Source organism: Panthera tigris, chromosome B3, assembly GCF_018350195.1.
Source record: "Panthera tigris isolate Pti1 chromosome B3, P.tigris_Pti1_mat1.1, whole genome shotgun sequence".
NCBI classification, from domain to species: Eukaryota; Metazoa; Chordata; class Mammalia; order Carnivora; family Felidae; genus Panthera; species Panthera tigris.
Window position 1 is genome coordinate 134,573,054 of NC_056665.1, and position 18,544 is coordinate 134,591,597.

An 18,544-nucleotide genomic window follows, 5' to 3' on the forward strand; every position below is an offset into this window, starting at 1 on the left:
CAATGAAACACGTTTCCTGCGGGAAGTAATTACCGATCTGGCCTAAGAAGAATATCACTGAAATGGCAATCGCGACCATTCATCAAGGCTTCACGCGCCAGACACGGTAAAAGCTCTTTTCATAGATTCTCCTCTTTCCAACCTCACAGTGAGCCTCAGAAGTGAGTATTATTGTTATGTCCATGTCCCCATTTTACAGATGAGGAAACAGTCATTTCCTGTCCCTGAGGCCTGTACTTCGCCACCTCCACCCAGAGGAGAAGCGCTCAGGTAAGACCGTTTCCGACCCTCAACCTCCAGGAATGCTCTCTCCTTCCTTTTGTTAAAGGTTTTCAGGTGCACAGACCCGGGGGCTATTGTCCTCGGTTTTATGGCTCACTGTCCCCATCCACCTGTGCTCAGCTTCCCCTTTATCTTCAGTGTAGCTCCTTCTCCAGGGCCCGACCCCAGCCCCCTCGCCAGAGGCCCCAGTCTACAGGAGGTGACACATTCTTCAGGTTTTCCTTGCTTGGGGTTAATTAATATATGGGATCCTTGGAAAGTGTCTGTGTTTGGACGTTTATTTTTCAGGGAGTGTTTATTTTTTATTTCTTCATTTTTAATAGGTCATAAACAACAGGCTTTGTTTTATTAAGTTTGATTTACTCTTTAAAAAAAAACCTTTTTTTTGGATCTTTATTTATTTTTGAAGGAGAGAGAGACAGAGCATGAGCAGGGGAGGAGCAGAGACAGAGGGAGACACAGAATCCGAAGCAGGCTCCAGGCTCTGAGCTGTCAGCACAGAGCCTGACGTGGGGCTCGACCTCACAAACTGCTAGATCATGACCTGATCGAAGTCAGATGCTTAACCAGCTGAGCCACCCAGGAGCCCCCCTTCTTTTTAAAAAAAATTTTTTGAATGTTTATTTATTTTTGAAGGAGAGAGGGACAGAGCATGAGCAGGGGAGGAGCAGAGAGAAAGGGAGTGTTTTACTCTTTTTTTTTATGTTTATTTATTTTTGAGAAAGAGAGAGACAGAGCATAAGCATGAACAGGGGAGGGGCAGAGAGAGGGCGGGACAGAGGATGTGAAGCAGGCTCTGCACTGACAGCAGTGAGCCTGAGCCTGGTGCGGGGCACAAATTCACAAACCATGAGATCATGACCTGAGCCCAAGTCGGACGCTTAACTGACTGAGCCACCCGGATGCCCCGAAGAGAGAGAGAGAATCTTAAGCAGGCTCCACGCTCAGCACAGGGCTCGATCCCATGACTGTGAGATCACGACCTGAGCCAAAATTGAGAGGCGGATGCTCAGTTGACTGAGCCACCCAGGTACCCCATAAATTTACTATTTTAGGATAGATTTAGAAGAAAGGAAAGGCTGTGAAGACAGTACGGAGTCCCTGTATACCCCACTCCCAGTTTCCCCTATCATTAATATGTTAGTAGGGCACATTTGTCACAATGAACCAATATTGATACATTGTTATTAACTACTGCCCATACTTTATTCAGATTCCTTTTTCTGTTCTAAGATCCCATGCAGGGAACCACATTACATCCAGTTATCGTGTCTCCTGACCCTCCTCTTGGTTCTGATGGTCTCTCAGGCTTCATGTTTTTGAGGATCATGACAATTTTGAGGAGTACTGGTCAGGATCATGTAGAACGTCCCTCAACTGGGATTTGTCTGAGGTTCTTCTCATGATTAGATTGGGGGAGGAGGTCCACAGAGGGAAAATGCCATTTTCATCACATCCTATTAAATGCCCTTGACCTGTGGCCACATGACTCCAATCTCCGCCTCTGTGGTCACATTGCTGCCTTCTCTTTGGTCTGTCAACTCTCCCCTGTGAGTTCCTGTCAGGACACTTGTCACTGGGTTTAAGGTCTATCTGTATAACCTAAGATGATCTCATCTCAAGATCCTTAACATTCTACAGAGACTTTTTATTTCAAATAAGGCAACATTCATAGGTTCCGGGGATTCTTTGGGGGGTTTGTCTTGTAACTTTTTGCTTTCATGGCTTGTGCTTTCGGTGTATCTAAAACTCATCATCAGACCCAAGTTCATGTAGATTTTCTTTTATGCTTTCTTCTAAAACATGGATCCTTTATTTCTTCCACCAGTGTTCTGTAGTTTCTCACATACAAATTCTTTATGTATTTTTTAGATTTAACCTGAGCCTTTCATATTTTGGGTACCATTGTACATAGGATTTTTTGTTCATTTGGTATATTGGAAATCAATTGGTATATTGATCTTTTATCCTGTGACATAGAAATACTCACTTACTAGTTTCAGGAATATTTTTGTATAGATTCTTTGGGGTTTTCTATATAAATAATTATGTTATCTATGAATAAAGACAGTTTATTTTTTTCTTTCCAATCTGTACAGCTTGTATTTATTTATTTTTTTGTTATACTAGCTGAGACTTCCAGTATGCTGTTGAATAGGGGTAGTGAGAGAGAATATCTCTCTCACTTGTTGCCTTGTTGTTGATTTTACAGGGAAAGCATCCAATCTATCACTATTAATTATGATGTTAGCTGTAGGGTTTTATAGATATTCTTTACAAAACTGAGAAATTTCCTCTCTGTTCCTAGTTTATTGAAAATTATTGCCATGAGTGCATATTGAATTTTGTCAAATGCTTTCTCTGCATTAATTGATATGGGTTTTTTTCTTTAACCTGTTCACATGGTGGCACATTTATTTTTTATTTATTTGGTTTTTTTTAAAGATTGCTACTTTTTTTTTGCATTTTACAGTTTATTTATTTATTTTGGGAGAGAGAGAGAGAGAGAGAGAGAGAGCGAGCAGGAGAAGGGGAGAGAGAGGGGGAGAGAAAGAATCCCAAGTAGCCTCTGTGCTGTCAGCACTGAGCCAGACTCGGGACTCAATCCCATGAACTGTGAGATCATGACCTGAGTTGATATCAAGGTTCAGATGCTTGCTTAACTGACTGAGCCACCCAGGCACCCTGACATTGTGACACATTAAAGTGAATATTGATATGGTTGGATTAATATCTACCATGGTTTGTTTTGTTTTTGGTCCTTTTTTTTTTTTTTTTTTAAGTAGACGTGGAGCCCAACACGGGATGCGGGGCTTGAACTCACAACCCTGATATCAAGACCTGAGTTGAGATCAAGAGTCAGACACTTAACCAACTGAGCCACCCAGGTGTCTCTACTGTGTTTTTAATTGTTTTATATTTATTGCATTTCTTCCTTTTTTCCCCATTTTTTCTGCCTTCCCTGGCTTTTTTAAATTGTGATAAAATATACAAAACATAAAATTTATCTTTTTAACCACTTCTAAGTGTATAGTCCAGTGGCATTAACTACTCACCTTGTTGTGCAGCCATCACCATGGTCCATCTCCAGAACATTTTCATCTTCCCAAATAGAAATGCTGTACCCATTAAACAATTGCCTCCTCTGTTTTTTTTTTAAGCTTTATTTTTTTAAGAGCAGTTTTAGGTTCATAGCAAAACTGAGCAGAAGGTACACAGATTTCGACCCCCTGCCCCCACTTATGCATCGTCTCCCCCGTTATCAACATCCTCCCCAGAGTATTACATTTGTTATAATTAAATGGGCCAAAGACCTTAATAGATACCTTACCAAAGAAGATGTGCAGATGACAAAGAAACATATGGAAAGACGCTCCACACCGTAACTTATCAGGGAAATGTAAATAAAAACGACGATGAGGCTAAAATCTGAGCAATGACAACACCAAATGCTGGTGAAGGTGTAGTCAACAGGGACTCTCATGCATTGCTGATGGGATGCGAAATGGTATAGCCAGTTTGGAGGACAGTTGCGTGTTTTCTTACAAAGCTAAACAGATTCTCCTTGCTCCTTGGTATTTACCCAAAAGAGTTGAAAAATTGTGCCCACATAAAACCCTGCCTACAGACGTTTATAGCGGCGTTAGTCATAGTTGCCAAAACTTGGAAGCAGCCAAGATGTCCTCCAGCAGGTGAACAAAGAAATGAACTGTGGTACATTCCAGTCAATAGAATATTATTCACTAAAAAGAAATGAGGGGCGCCTGGGTGGCTCAGTCAGTTGAGCATCTGACTGCAGCTCAGGCCGGGATCTCACGGTTTGTGGGTCTGAGCCCCGTGTCAGGCTCTGTGCTGACAGCTCGGAGCCTGGAGCCTGCTTCGGATGCTGTGTCTCCCTCTCTCTCTGCCCTTCCCCCACCGATGCTCTCTCTCTCTCTCTCTCTCTCTCTCTGTCTCAAAAATAAACATTAAAAAAATTAAAAAAAAAAGAAATGAGCTATCAAGCCATGAAAAGACATGGAGGAAACTTAAATACATATGACGAAGTGAAAGAAGCCAGTCTGAAAGGGCTACACTCATACTGATTCCAACTACATGACATTCTGGAAACGGCAAAACTATGGAGACAGTAATAAGATCAGTGATCGTGGGGTGGAGGACAGGCGAGGAGAACAGGCAGAGCACAGAGGATTTTTAGGGCAGAGAAACACCTCTGTATGATACTATAATGTGGATTCATGTATGTTGTTGACAGAGATTGGGCTTTAGTTTTCTTTGATTGTAATGTCTTTGTCTGACTTTGGGTAATGCTGGCCTCAGAGAACGAATTGGGAAGTATTTCTTCTGCTTCTGTCTTCTGGAAGAGACTGTAGAGAATTGGTATAATTTCTTTCCTAAATATTTGGTAGAATTCACTAGTGAAGCCATCTGGGCCTGGTGCTTTCTATTTTGGAAGGTTATTAATTATTGATTTGATTTTGTTAATAGATATAGGCCTATTTAGATCGTCTATTTCTTCTTGTGTGAGTTTTAGCAGATGGTATCTTTCAAGGAATTGGTCTGTTTCATCTGGGTTACCAAATTTGTGGGGATAGACTTGTTGTTTTAGTATTTATTATCATTTAATATTATTATCATTTATTATCTGCAGTAATGTCCTCCCTTTTATTCCTAATATTATAGTTTGTATCCTCTCTATTTGTTTTATTTTATTTTATTTTTGAGAGACAGAGAGAGACAGAATACGAGTGGAGGAGGGGCAGAGGGAGAAGGAGACACAGAATCTGAAGCAGGCTCCAAGCTCTGAGCTGTCAGCACAGAGACTGATGTAGGGCTTGAACTCATGAGCTGTGAGATCATGACCTGAGCCAAAGTCGGACACTTAACCGACTGAGCCACCCAGGTGCCTCTGTATCCTATTTTTTAGTTAACCTGACTAGAATTTTACCGATTTTATTGATCTTTTCAAAGAATCAGTTTTTGATTTCACTGATTTTTCTCTTACCGATTTTCTATTTTCAATTTCATTGATTCTCACCCTAATGTTTATTATTTCTTTTCTTCTGCTTACTTTGGATTTAATTGATCTCTTTTTCTTACTTATCTAAGATGGAAACTTAGCTAATTGATTTTAGATCTTTCTTCTTTTTCTAATACACTCCTTCAATGCTATATGTTTCCCTTGAGGCCCTGCTTTTGCTGCATTCCACAAAATTGATAAGCTGTGTTTCCATTTTATGCAGTTCATATATTCAATTCAAAATATTTAAAAATTCCCTTCTCTTTGCTTACATTGCCTATCCGTGCTTGCCCGGTTTTTATTTTACCTATTAGAGCCTTTAGCGTATTAGTGATAGATATTTTAAATTCCTGGTCTGATAATTCCAACATCCTTGTCATAGGTGAATCTGGTTTTAATGCTTGCTTGGTCTCTTCAAACTGTGTTTTTGTCTTTTAGGATGTCTTGTGATTTTCCTCGATAGCTGAATGTGATATTTCCGGTAAAAGGAACTGGTGTAAATAGGCTGTGAGTAATGTGGAGGTGAAGTGTGTGTGCGTGTGTGTGTGTGTGTGTGTGTGTGTGTGTGTGTGTGTAAGCATTCTTTAGTCCTATGATTAGGTCTTACTCTTAGCAAGCCTATACCTCTGAACTTCACACATGATTCTCAGGCTCCTTTCTCCTCTGTAAGTGGGACAGAATGGCTACCAGGGGCCAGAGTTGGCTATTTCCCTTCTCCCACGTGGAAGGTTAGAGCCACACAAAAGCATAGGGGCTTCCCTGTGACTGGGTGGCCCTGGAGTTTTGAGCTCAGACTTGTCTGCAGGGAGCCTCCCGAAACTGGTTAATTATAGGGCGGATTTTCCTACTTCAGCACCGGCTCCCTCCCCGGTTGCTGCTTGTGGGTTTCTGTTCTGGTAAGTCATGGTTCTCTGTATTTATCTATCTGTTGGTCTCTCCAATTTGGGGAGGTAGTGGTTTGCTCTATGACCTCACCACTCTTACAGATCTTAAGGAGAGTTGATTTGTCAGTTTGTTTAGCTTTTTACTAATTAGGATAGTGTGGTGACGTCTGTGCTTCCTACAGGTCACCCCAGAAACCAGAAGTGTCTTTCCTCTCGTTTTAATTGAGCATTTTTAAGCAAACCGTTTTATCTCTGCTCTTAGCACAGCAGTAATAACTCTTAGTTTTTTGTTTTTGTTTTTTTAGTTTATTTATTTATTTTGAGGAGGTGGGGGGGGGGGAAGAGAGAGGGAGGGGGGAGAGAGAGAGAGAGAGAGAGAGAGAGAGAGAGAGAGAATATGGGTAGGGGAGGCGCAAAGAGAGAGGGAGAGAGAGAATCCCAAGCAGGGTCCGCACTGTCAGTGCAGAGCCAGATGCGGGGCTGGAACTCATGAACCGTGAGATCATGACCTGAGCAGAAAACAAGAGTCAGACACTTAACCCACTGAGTCATCCAGGCGCCCCAACTCTTAATATGTTTTAATGGTTACCTTGGGGGTTACAAAAGATGTTTTTAATTAATGTAAGTCTACTTTCAGATACTACTATACCACTTCACATGTAGTGCAGGTACTTTTCCCCAGTGTCCCCTTCTAGGGGGACACTGTTGTCACACTGTTGTCATTCATTGCCTTACCAATCTGCTATAACCATGCAATACATTGTTACTATTGTTGCTACAGGCAGAGTTATCTTTTACATTAGTTAAGAATAAGAGTAACCAAGGGGCGCCGGGATGGCTCAGTTGGTTAAACGTCTGACTTTGGCTGGGGTCATGATCTCGCGGTTTGTGAGTTCAAGCCCTGCGTTGGGCCTTGTGCTGACAGCCTGGAGCCCGCTTTGGATTCTGTATCTCCCTCTCTCTCTGCCCCTCTCCTGGTAGCGCTGTGTCTCTCTCTCTCTCAAAAATAAATAAACATAAACAATTTTAAAAAAAAGAATAAGAACAAACAAAAAGATTTTTTATTTTACCTTCATTTATTCCTTCTCTGATGCTTTCCCTTTCTTTATGTCAAGTAAGTTTCTGACCTATATTATATTCTTTCTGCCTGTAGAACTCCTTTTTGCTCTCTCTCTCTTTTTTTTTTTTTTTTTTTTTTTTGCAGGGCAGGTCTGCTGGCGATGAAATCCCTTCATTTTTTGTTTGTTTGTTGTTGTTTTTTTTTGAGAAAGTCTTTCTATCTTTTTCACTTTTGAAGAGTAATTTCACCAGGTACAGACTTCTGGGTTGATGAGTTTTTTTCTTTCAACATTGTAAATATTTCCCTGCATTTGCTTCTTGCTTGCATTTTTTATGTTGAGAATCCTGCTGTAACTCTCACCTTCGCTCCTCTAGAGGGGAGGCACCTTCCCTCCTCTGGCTTCTTTCAATGTTCCTCTTCCACCTGGGTTTTCTACAGTCTGAATGTGATGTGCCCGGGTGCGAGCTTAGTTTGCTCGCTTTGGTATGTATTCTGCGTGGTGTCCTCTGAGCCTCCTAGACCTGTGCCTTGGAAACTTTTGGCCATTATTCCTTCCGATGCTCCTCCATTTTCTCTTTCTCGTCCTCTGACGTTCCTGTTACGTGTATCTTATACCTTCGCGTGTGGTCCCACCGTGCTTGGGCGTTCGGTTCAGCTTTTGTCATGCTTTTTCTTTTTCTCTGTACCTCTCAGCTGGGAAATTCCTATTGGCCTATCTCCAAGCTCACTGGTGCTCTCCTTGGCCACGTTTAGTCTTCTGATAAGCTCATCAAAGGCATTCTTCATTCCGTTGTGGTGTTTCTGATTTCCAGCCTTTCTTTTTTATTCTTCCTTGGTGTCTCCATCTCTCTGCTCACGTTATCCGTATGTTCTTGTATATTGACTACCCCTCCAGTAGAGCCCTCAACATATCAATCACATTAATCTTAATGCTCTGGCTGATGTCCAACACGGGTGTCATATCTGAGTCTGGTTCTGATGATCGCCTTGTCTCTTCAGTGAGCTTTCTTTTCGCTTTTGTCATGCTGTGTAATTTCCTGCTGAAAGTCTGATAGGTACTGAGTAATAGGAACTTCTAAATGAAAATCCTGAGCACCATGCCTGATCTAGACTAGATTCTTGGTTGAATCAATGGGCCTATTGGGCTGTAAATCAGCCATTGCCACTGGTTTAGTTGGGTGGTGACCTGGAGTATGGCTTTGCCTCTCTCAGCCATAGAGTCAGAATCACAACTCCCCTCTCCTCACCCCCAGTGGTTCAGTTATATGAATGTTGTAATAGGCAAGTCTCTTAACAATAAATGAAGGGTGGCTTCCAGGTACCCCAGATGCTTTAAGTAGCACCTAAGGACGTATTTAAGTGCAGGGACTGTCGGAACCACCACCCTCTCTTGAGAAAATAACCTCCCTAATTGCACACTGACCCAAGATACATTCTCCCAAGTAAATAATACTCTGTTCAGAAGCATCCTAATTAGGTATTTACCTCAGAGATGGCAATGGCTTCACACTGCTCTCTGGGGAAGTATTAAGCATATCAGGGCTGACAAGACTGCAAAACAAACCTGCATCGAGAAAATAAACCCTGTCAATGAGTTTCCATGAGACGGCAGAGGGCGGGGGCCCTGGGAGGAGGAGCGGCTGGCCAACCGTGGAGGCCGGCAACCTCCCTGCCTGAATGGAGGCAGCCTCCTCAGAGACAGCCCATGTCGGGCTGAGAGGCAGCCCCTCCTTGTCCTGCCTCCCCAGAGCAAGGAGCTGGGCTGTGCAGGGAAAGGCCTTCCACTCACAGATGGCTGAAACAGCAGCCAGAATGTGAGCTGGGGCAGTCATTAGGAATCACATGTTCCGTGGGAGGTGAGGGGAGGTCCCCCTCTCTGTGTCTTTTTCCCGGTTCTTGTGTTCCTGGGTCACTGACAGCCCCCGAGAGGCCAGGGGCCTCAGACAGCCTTGCTGGCCCACCCTCCTTCTTTCTTTTCCCTCTTGTTCTCTCTCTCTCTCTCTCTCTCTCTCTCTCTCTGTCTTCCCCTTCTCCCAGTCTCATTCTCCCTACCTCCTCTGCCTTCTTTCCTTTACCTACTTCTTTCCTACTTCAATAACTCCTTCACTGTCTTCCCTTTCTCTCCTCCCTCTCCCTCCTGTCCCCCTCCACTCTCTTCTACCTCCCTGCACTTCCTCTTGAACTCCAGGGAATCCAGACCCTTCTCACCACACCCCCAGCAATGGTGCCCTGGCTGGGCGGCCGTGCTCCCAAGGCAGGCCCTCTAGTGCCGGGAACACCAACCTCAGCCTCCTGCCACGAACTGCCAGGAGAGACCCCTCAAACCTCATTCTCTTCTTGCAGGCATCGTCCACACGGTCGTGAAGGCTTGTGGGCTGAAGTGTGGACACACTGTGAGGACCACAGGGGCTGCCCCGGAGAGCCCCGGGGAGGTTTCTCAGCACGCTGGGGACAACCTCACAGTCAGTGCTTGGGTCTTCTTCTCATCCAGGCTTCTCCTTAGTGGCTTAACGATTTCATGGTCATCCTCGGAGCCCTTGTTTTCCAGCACAGAGGGCTTTGTCAGCATGGGCAGACTCAAAGGCAAATTTTTTTTTTAAGTTTATTTATTTAAGTAATCTCTACACCCAATGTGGGGCTCAAACTCATGACCCTGAGATCAAGAGTCACGTGTTCCACCAACTGAGCCAGCCAAACACTATTCCATTCTAGAATTCTTCTTCTTCTTTTTTTAATGTTTATTTATTTTGAGAGAGAGCGTGAGCAGGGGAGGGGCAGAGAGAGTGTGAGACAGAGAATCCCGAGCAGATTCCATGTTTTCAGCACAGAGCCTGACATGGGGCTTGATCCCATGAACCATGAGATCATGACCTGAGCAGAAATCGAGAGTCAGAGGCTGCATCGACTGAACCACCCAGGCGCCCCTGGAATTCTTACCTTGGGGTCTATGACCTGGAGGTTTGTCGTACTTAGCTGGGGCTACCATGGCAAAACATGGCAGACAGGGGTGCTGACACAACAAACATTTTTGTTTTCCCAGTTCTGGAAGCTGGGGGTCCAAGATCAAGGTGTCAATAGGGTTGATTTCTTCTGAGGCCTCTCTCCTTGGTTTTCAGATGGTCTCCTTCTCTCTGAGTCTTTATAGGCTCTTCCCTCTGATGTGCGTGTGTCCTAATCTCTTCTTATAAGGACACCAGCCATATTGGATTAGAGTCCATCCCGATGACCTCATTTTAACTTCCTCTTTAAAGACCCTGTCTCCAAATGCAATCGCATTCTGAGGTACTGGCAGTCAGGACTTCAACATACGAATTTTGGGGAACACAATTTAGCCCGTAATAAGATTTGTGGATAAAATCAGGGGAAAATAGAAAGGGAAGAACTGTGTTTTTATTTTCAGCAACTTCTAACTGAAATGTAGCATTTCCTTCCTACGTTATGAATGTGCACAAAAAAGCACAGTGGCATTACGGCACCTGCGATGTCGTCACTGATAAAAATCACAAATATTTTCACATCAAATGATAGTTGTCACAGACATCCTGAAATACTGTTTGTGCTCCTAACTACTTTGAGATTATAGTTGTTATACCCACTGCTGGGTCGTATTCTTTACTGCATCTATTAAGAAGTGCATATGTTACTATATAACAAAATGCTTTTTTCAGTATGTTGATAATTTTATGACAATATAATTGGTTTCTCTTGTGAATTTGATTTTACTTTATACACTTCAAGCGTTATTCTTAGAAGGTATCTATTAGCCTCACCAAACTGCCAAAGGGATCCATAGTGCACAAAAGAACCCCATACCTATCTCAAACCTTCATTTTCACGTGGGAGGAAAGTGGGGTCCAGGGAGGGCAATTCACTTGTCCATGGTCACACAGCTGGTTAGTGGAAGGGCCGGGGTGAGGGCACAAGTCTCATGATTCTTGGTCCATTGCTGGGTCCACTCTGTCCCGTTTGCTAGTTGTTTTCCTTGATGAAGACTGGTATAGAATCATTAGCCAGGATAAGAATTTTCCAAACACCTTCAGGTTACTCTGAATGTATTACATCATACATTCCTCAGATGTACAACCTTTAGGGTCACGCTTCCCTTAATAGCCAACTAGCCTCGTGCCCTTTCTGAGAGATGGAAGGAAGACCAGCTTTTAACTGCTTCCCCTACCAACATATTTGGGGAGTCTTGGGGGATGCTGATGATTTCCACAGATGGGTACTGTTTTCTGTGATCACACCATCTAGGAGGGTACCCAGCTCATCCTGGTTTGTGTGGAATTTTCCCAGAGCTAGCTCTGAAAGTCCCATGACGTGGGAAGCCCCTCCCCTCCTGGGGCCAGCAGGGATGCTTGGCCATCTCCCCGCCCCTCCCCCAGCAGCCACTCTACCGCCTTGGGGCACCTCTAGCATCGTCCATTATTGGCCTGTCCAGGCCGCTCCCTCTTGGCCCACCTTACGTGGCCCTCCAACGTTCGGCAAAAACCAGGCTGTCTCTTGCTCTTGGATTTCTCTGAAAGACTCAGGAATTATATTGTAGAAAAGAGAGCAACCTAGTATCTGAGAGTGGATCTCAGGACCCCAGCCCGCAGGCGTGTTCTCTCTCCTTGGCCCCCAACCTGCTGCTGCTTGGTGTGGGTCAATGTGTGACCTGTGTGAGTGCGCTCACCCCTCTCTTTCCCCACCCGGAGACCCCGACCACGACCCTCTGCCCTCTGCTCTCTTGGGGTCCAGATTGCTAATGTCCTTCCCTCTTCCCACTCAATATCCTGATCTTAAAGGTGCTTCTCTGCAGTGAAGACCACTCTGCCGTTATTACACAGCACAGCTCAGCTGCTCATTCTCGCTCTCCCCAGCTTGGCATCACCTCTGCACAGTGAGAAGTTTCACGTGGTTTTCTAAAAAACAATCGGAGCTTCCTTCTCTCCATTCCTGGAGCAAGGAAGCATTAAAACAGCCGTTTATCCTGCCCCCGACCCCTGGGGCAGCAGAAAATATATTTGCGTCATTGCTGTAGACATGCATTTATTCATTCAAGATGGATTTATTGAGACCTACAATGTGTGGGGCACTGGGTTCGGATGTGTAAACACAAAGATGAACAAGATCAACACTGGTTCTTTAACAGTCCTCTGCTGGTAAGGGAGGTAGATCATTACCAGCAACCATCATATGACATGGCCAAGGTTATATGGTGCAATCTAGCAGGTGTTGGGTGAACTGACCAAGGATGAGGTAGTTTCTGTCCTGATGATGGAGTGGAGGGCGAGGAAGAGAAGGTCTAGCATTGTGACTCTCAAAATGTGGGTCTCAGGGCACCTGAGTCAGTTGAGTGTCCGACTCTCGAACTCAGCTCAGGTCTTGATCTCAGGGTCATAAGTTCAAGCCCCGCATTGGGCTCTGTGCTGGGCCTGAAGCCTACTTAAAAAAAAAAAAAGGGTGATGGGGTGGGTGGGAGTTGCCTGGGTGGCTCAGTAGGTTAAAAGTCTGACTCTTGATTTCAGCTCAGGTCATGATCCCAGGGTCGTGAGTTCGAGCCCCGAATCAGGCTCCACACTGACAGTATGGACCTCCTTGGGATTCTCTCTCTCTCTTCCTCTCTCCCTGTCCCTCCCCTGCTCACACCTTCTCGCTCAAAATAAATAAGTAAACTAGGGGCACCTGGGTGGCTCAGTGGGCTAAGCATCCGACTTCAGCTCAGGTCATGATCTCACAGTTTGTGAGTTCAAGCCTCGTGCCTGGCTCTGTGCTGACATTTCAGAGCCTGGAGCCTGCTTTGGATTCTGTGTCCACCTCTCTCTCGGTTCCTCCCCTGTTGTGCCTTGTCTCTCTCTCTCTCTCTCTCTCAAAAAATAAATAATAAATAAAATTTTTTTTAATAATAAATAAATTTTTTTAAAAAGGTGGGTCCGGACCATCAATATCAGCATCACCTGGGAATTTGTTGGAAATGCAAATTAGCAGGCCAAACCCACCTGCTGAATCAGAATCTCTGGGGTGGGGGTGGGGGTGGGGGTGGGGGTGGGGGGCTCAGCAGCCTGAGTGCGAAGAGGCCCTGCAGGGAAATTCAGAACCACAGAAGCTTGCAAGCCAGCGGCACCGTGGACCTTGCTGGTGCCCGCTCCAGGGCCCTTTACAGGTGAGTGCCAGCACCCCCGAGCTGCCACAGTGTCGGCTGCTCACCCCTCACAGCTGCCCCCTTCCCTGGAGAAGTGCCCTCTGCCAGGAAGCTGCCTCAGCAGGAAGCTCCCTCCATCCCCAACCCCCGGAGATTGTGGCCAATGACCGACGGGGCCACAAGGAGCCGCCGTCTCTGCCTCAAGTCTGCGTGAGTGGCAAGCTCCGGGGCGCAGGGCATGCTCCACATTCGCATATGCTCAGACTGAAGCTCGTTCCCAGCTGAGTCCACATTCCTGCTCAGCCTGTACCCTCCCCGATCCTGCTGTCCTCATACCCTGCCCCGTAAATCACTTGAACCAGAAACCCTGTCTCAGGCTCTGCTGCTTGGTGTCAGAGGCTTCGCCGAGGAAGGAAAGCTTGAACAGGGCTGCAGGGATAAAGCAAAGCCTGTCAATCGGAAAAACGAGGAAGAACATCCAGGCGGAGGGAACAGAATGTGCAAAGGCACAGAGGTGTAAGGTGGATGGGCGGGGCTGTTACCCACCGGTCGTTTCATACGGCCGGAAGGCGGGGTCCCTGGGGGGCAGAATCAGAAAACTTCCCAAGTCCTACAAGGGAGTAGCTGTCTCCCAGGGGGCAGTGAGATGCCACTGAGAGGCATCCTAAAGGTAGGATGGGACGCGATTTGATTTGCGCTTTGGACAAGTCACTCTGGCCACAGTGGAGAGGCGGCTTGGAGACCAGGTAGCCCAGGCGGAGATTTCAGCAGTGCTCTCGTAAATGGCAAGGGCCAGACTTCAGGATCTGAGGGAGGAGGGTCAAGAGGAGATCTACCGGCGAGAGGTGCAGAAGGTAGAGAGAGTCACTGTCTGCTGGCTGGGGTCGTCAGCCACCGTGGTCCTGTCAGTGGCAGGGGAGGTGGGGGATGAGGTGAGGAAGGGTAGAAGGGAGCAGAGAAGCAGCTCCGTGAAGCCTGGCTGAGTCGGGACAGAGACAGCCAGGCACCCCTTTGATCCTCAGGGCCAAGAGCATGTCACGGTCATGTAGGACCGCCGGCCACAGCTGGCTTCAGGCTGTGCATCCAACCGAACAAGAACCACCTAGATGCGGGGGATTCTAAAAGGTGACCTCCACCTCCTGCACCCTGACTTCCACTGCCTGGGCCACCTGCCAGCTCGGAGAGCGAAAACACAGAGAAGCTCGTACGCAGATACGTGTATTATAACGCATGCCAAAATTCTCAACCTCACACCTCAGCCAGGAATCAGTAGATCAATTTGTATACACCTGGACAGAAGGGTGATAATTTAATACAGGTGACATTATTGGAACATGCATTTTTCACTGGTCGAGATGCAGGTATGCTCTCCAAGGCAGTTTTTGGCGACGCTTTAAAGAGATGGTCCAATCAGTCACTCCTGATTCCCCTGCAGTTCACTGGAGCCGTCGATCATGGTGAATTCTCTCGGTGTTAATGGGAGTCCTCAGTGCTTCTATAGGATTCTCCCTGCCCCTCAGCTTTAAATAACAAGATTGCTATTTTTGACGTGTTATTCAAGCTTGGGTTCCCCCCACCCCCACCCCTACTGCTTCATGTCTGGGAGAGCCTCACCTTGAAAGCACTTCTCCCTCTGGTTCACCCAAAGAAAGCCAGCTTGCCTCAGATTTGGGGCCTGGAACTAAGCCAAGAGGCCTTTACAGAGACTAATTAGGGGTTGGGCTTAATTGCGGGTGTTCTAAAGTCTCTGCAAAGGTTGCAACATGTCTCTCCTGATGTTAAATATTTGTCTTCTTCCCGAGGCCAGGAGGGGCTGTGTGCTTGGGTTTCCCCAGGGATCTGACAACTTGCCGGGGCTCCCAATGAGCTTTACGTGGTAATCCTGGCGATCTGTGAAGTGGTCCTCCTTAAATTGTGAAGACCATAGAAGCTAGTGCCCGGCTGCTACCTCCTAGGGATTATTTGCTTTGACCAAGAAAATCTGTGGATCAGAAGGGCAAATACACGTGTCCCAAACCAGTCCCCTAAAACAAGCACTCCCTGAGGACCAGGGAGATTAAAGGGCTCAAGAGAGAGGCGAGGACTGATACGAGTGAGCGAATGCGTGGGGGAGAGAGCAGGAGAGCACATGGGCCGCCGGCCGGGGTGCAGAACAGACACCCTCAGCCTGGCAGAGGCTAGTTTCAGCCTCCGGTCCTTAGTTTTGTCTAGCTAGCCTTGACTCCGATCTTGGGTTCAAAGACTCCTCCCCGACAACCCTCCCTGTCAGCCCACCCTTATCACTACTGTGTCCGACCACTTCAGGGATTATCTGTCCCTGTTACCTTTCTGCTTTTGGCTCATTCCCCCCAGGGGTGATGGGGTGCAGCATGCCTGTGCAGGCGGCGGTGACCCGGGGCTCACGTGGACCCCTCGCATCGTCTTTGGATCGAGAGAAGGAAGAAGCCGGATTGCGGACAACAGGGGTTTGGGATGACGGTATTTTGCTGAGTTTCCCTCGTTTGTACCATCCCCCACCCTCACCATCACGTCCGAGGGAGAGTGTGAGGTGAGCGAGTGAGCGAGCGAGTGCAGGTAGTGTAGCTTCCCCTTGTAGGTCTCCCCGCCATCGGACCATCCTTCTCCTGGCTCTCCACCTGCCTTATTCTCCAGCTCCTCCCTCACCATCTTTGAGACTAGCTCAGATATCACTTGCACATGTCTCTCTCTGGTTCTTTCTGAAAGACAAACATGATCCTGTCGCCTCTGCATTTAGAGCCTTTAAATGTCTCCTCAAATCCACTCAGCAAATACTTATTGAGCTCATGCCAACCTTGCAATGTGCCTGCCAGCGCTTGGGACATGGCCCGGTCCAGGCAGGACTGCGGGCAAAGTCGGTCTCCTCATGGAACTTAACATTCTAGCAGTGGAGGAGAGAGCCCCTGGACAAGGGAAAATAAACCGGAAGTTTCCAGACGGTAGTCCTCGGAGCACCCAATTTTGGGATGGCGGATGGAAAGCCCACATTAAGTGCTCTTTGCAGGCCGCACTCATCCAAATTCACCTCCACTGCCCATTTCTGCCTCTGGATCTTTCCCTCTCTTTGACACATGCAGCTCCAGCTTTCTCAGAAAGTCCCAGGAAGCCAGAAGAAGCACCTAGATTGGTGGTTTATGACAAAATGAAATGGAACTCCCACAGGACATGCCAGAGATGTGGGTTTAGGGGACAGGAAAGGCCTTGATCAAGGAAGGGACTATTTGTCCAGGGTCTGCTGATGAAAAGGTAACTGGGTCCAGGGGTCACTGCCCTGATCTTTCAGCCTCCGTCTTCCCCTCCCCTCCTTTGACATCAGAGTCTATGCAGAGATGGCAGTTGGTGAGCCATGGGGGAAATTTTTTTTCTTTCAGTTCTAGGATCCAGGCAAGCTTCATACTAGTCCCACCCTTACCCAGGAAGCCTCAGGAAAACTCCTTTGTGGGCTCCGATTTCCTCATCCCCGAGATGACAGGGTTATGTTAGATGACCTCTGTGGCCCCTCCAGCTCTGAGTTGGAGCAGGCATCTCACCTTCCCTGAAACTTGGTGGGTCACTGTTCCTCAGCAGCTCCCTCAAGGGGGGGGCGTCTGAGACAAAAAGTAGTTTGTGATTTGAAAAACCTTGGCAGGGGGCACCTGTTCAATTCCAGCTTCCGATGGTCTGTTGTATCTTACAACACCTGTCCTCTCAATCGACTTTCTGTTCCTGGTCATCAAGAGGAGGGTAGAATTCCCAAATAGGAAAAGCACAGGCAGGACAGACCCGCAGGTCTCCGCTGGGGTGGCCACTAGGGCTAAGGCTAGGTATTTCCATCAGGAGTATCCCTCCTGCCCCCTGGGTGCTTGGACGGAGCCATGGGATCAGTGATGGCCAGTAAGTTGTGAGTGGAAGTGACACACCTCACCTCCAGGCCAGAGCATTTAGGTCACAGTTGGAAACCCTCGGGGCCTTGACAGTGTTTGAGAAGGAATCTGCTCTGTCAGTCTGGGTTTCTGAAAGGCCACGTTAAGCAGAGGCTCCAGCTGACCCTAGATAGACATGCAACACGAGAGAGTAATACCCGTTGTTGTCTCAGGTCACTGGGATTTAGGGGTTGTTTGTTACTGAAGCATAACCCTCCATGCCCTGACTATTACACAAACCCACATTCTGTTAAGATCAGTGGAGACTATGGCTGCTTTCCCCTGAACAACTCTCATTTCCCTTCCCTAGTCAGCCCTTTCTGAGTCACATGAATGTGAAAACAGCCAAGGAAGGAAAAACAAGAGCTTGACCTCTCAAGGATGAATGTGAAGGCTTTTCCCAACTTATTATTTTACCTGCCAGGAAAAAAAGGAAAATAATCATTAGGAAACTCAACCAGAAAATCTTCCTGTACCATCATATTGGCTCATTATCCTACGGCAGAATTTGGGGTGTGTTCCATGTAGGACCCACTGGTACTTCACTGGGGCAAAAGATATCAGTACAGTCATAATTATCAACGATAGGATTTATATAAATCACCTGGACATGCCCCAGCGGGCACCTGCGTTTGTGGCTGGCTCCCAGGTTCGGTGCTAGAAGGACTTAGATTCAAGACCCACGACAGCTACGTACCCGCTCTGAAACCTTACACAAGTCCGTTTATTTCTCTGAGACTTGATTCCCTCATCAACAAAACAGGAATAAATTTATCGATTTCTTAAGGCGGTTATGGGGTTCTGCTTCTACGGCAGAGTTGTGGTCATGTGGTCCCACTTAAGCATTTCCATCGGCTTCTTGTCGCCATGCTGCGCCGTTCAGGATGGTGGCCGTGAGCCACGTGGGGCTGTTCCAGCTTCCATTTATATTAAGATTAAACACAATTAAAAACTTAGTTCCTCAGTTGCGCTCGCCACATTTCAAATGGACTGTGGCTACGGCTTAGACATAGAACATTTCCCTGACCGCAGAAAGGTCTATTGTAGAGCACTGAATAGCACCAGCTTTCAAATTCTTTGTCAAAAGGAAATCTTGTGAGAAGGTCCCCTGTGTGAAACAGACACAAAGAGATGCTCTGATTGAAACCCGGGGAGCTCAGCGTCCCCGGGCCTCCACCTCTCCTGGCTGTCTCTCTCAGGAGGCTCTAAGGAACCCCACAGAGCAGTTTGAAAACCACTCAGCCTATCTGTGTTCTT